Raw genomic sequence first — 2,304 nt, 5'->3', positions numbered from 1 at the left:
CACACATGTCCAACTCGGCACAAGGAATTGGGGGTATCTATAAACAATGCCCTCTCCGAACAATCCTGACATGGAATGCAATACACACCAATGTCACTCTGAATATAGACGCGAAGTTGTTTGCGAACATTTAGGCAGGGACCACGTTATTCATTCTCTGTGAAGAAACCGCATATGAAAGTATAGATAAAAGGTTAGTTAGTTTTTTACCCCTACCGGCAGTGGGGGTTTGTAGCTGCGTGCTCACTGTGAGGGGGATATCTGGCTGTGTTTTCTTAAGTCTGCGGGATATCAAGAACTAACATTAAAGCGAAATCTGGCCTTTAAGCGGCACGTGTTGTAACGCTGGAGAATACATGAAGTATAGGCGAGACACACTGTTGAGAGTTCACAGAACGAACTGCCATACACGCATGCAGTTTCATACTTCCTCTTGGAAATGATAAACAGAGACTACTTGTCGAGTGTTTCGGGATTGTGAATATCATGTACACACGTATTTTGCGAGTCCACGGCAACCTCAATTGATCTATTCTAATTGACGTTTCCAACCTATTTATATCACGAGGGTAATCGTACCTTTCTCCAATCATCAAATTCTCATTTATGTAAATCTGAGTTTAAGGCGGAGAAAGAAGAGAGAGAGGGGGAGAGGGGTGGGAGAAAGAACGGGGGTGGGGGGGTGGGGGGGGGTGAGGGAGAGAGATAGATAGAGAGAGACAGAGAGAGAGACAGAGAGAGAGAGACAGAGAGAGAGAGAGAGAGAGAGAGAGAATGCCCAGTGTCTCCCTAGACAGTAACGCCGCAGTACCGCCGTCACAATTCTCACTCATGTCGTAATCGAACCTTGGTCTTTACGAGCGGAGCATAACCCTATGTGCTAGCGAACGAACGTGAAACACCCGACACGCGATGTTAATGTGACACGTTCGATGTTGACCTCGTTCAGAAAATACAAAAATATATATGAAAAGTTACATAATAACTATTTTAATTGTATAAGTATACACATTACACATAGCCCAGTAGCTTAAGCACGCCGTAAACAGGGGTTCGACTCCCTACATGAGTACCCAGCCCTGTGTGTACTGACAGAAAAACGGCGTAAAATCCTACTCATTTATCAGTAAACGCTGATCGGACCGACAAATTTAAGCCCAACGTTTCTGCTCGTTTGACCCAGCAAGATTCGTTCAACACCACTCATTCTCTATGCTGAAACGTTTGTGTGATCTAACCCTATACGCAATAATCTATCTTCGAAAATAGCAAATGGGTTTTGTGAAAACATTTTACGTTGCAATAAATTTTCGAGTAGATTCAACGCAGGGAGTCTTTTGTTTCCAGCTCGGCGACGTGGCTCGCCTTCAGCGAAAGGTCGATATGCAGAATAATTTTCTCAACGTGTATATTGTAATCCTCAACAATGCTGCTTAAGTCTCATTCACCGAGCACGTGTCTGCACAATGCCTTTTACATGTATGCGTGTATTCGCCTATTTTACAACTGTAATGTACTGTGTGTTTATTCTAATTTCATTTTAAAGTATCTTTTAAAGGCCGATCTTTGCCCCCTTCATACGTGAGAATATGTTTGATTTCGCGCCTCACAAAACCCCTATCAGACTTACATGGGCAAGTTTAGAATGCTTGATACTGGGTTGAACACGGCGTTCCTGTATAATGTGACAATGTCGCCTTAACATACAGTAACCTGTTACACTGAGTGAGTGAGTGAGTGGATATATTACCGCTGTTAAATTTTTAGTCAGCCACAAAACGACAGGTACGTGGCTTTTCACATGGTTAAAAAGATACAGTGAGAGACCTATTTGGCGACAAAGCTTATACAAATACCTTGTTTTCTATAGTGGGTAAACGTGTAGCAATAAAACAATTGTCCACATACGCATAAAGCTGCTGGATATAATATTTTATAACCTATTGTGTATATTCTAAATTCGATGTCACCCTGCACATATCTTCATTTGCGACTTTGACAACGGCGATAGGAAGCACCAACTCCGACAGACGCCACGTTGTAGAGCGTTACAGCTTCCACCCTGCTCATGCTTAAACACCTGCAGTACAAAACACAAACCCCACAAACAACTTTAAATGTATAGTTTATACACGTTATGCCACGTAACAACCCGACCAGAGCTGTTGTGTTGACGGCGGGCTGTTATCGGTGCCACAGCTGCCGAAAGCATCTATGAGTATGGTAAACCTGCAACGCAAGGCCCACTAAGTTTAATTGTGATTACCGGAGGCTGATAAGATTGGCGATGCCAAGTTAGCTATT

Source organism: Haliotis rufescens, unplaced genomic scaffold (genome assembly GCF_023055435.1).
Source record: "Haliotis rufescens isolate VD_foot unplaced genomic scaffold, xgHalRufe1.0.p SCAF_16, whole genome shotgun sequence".
Classification (NCBI taxonomy): domain Eukaryota; kingdom Metazoa; phylum Mollusca; class Gastropoda; order Lepetellida; family Haliotidae; genus Haliotis; species Haliotis rufescens.
The sequence above is the reverse complement of the archived record's forward strand: the minus strand, read 5'-3'. Positions refer to the sequence as shown.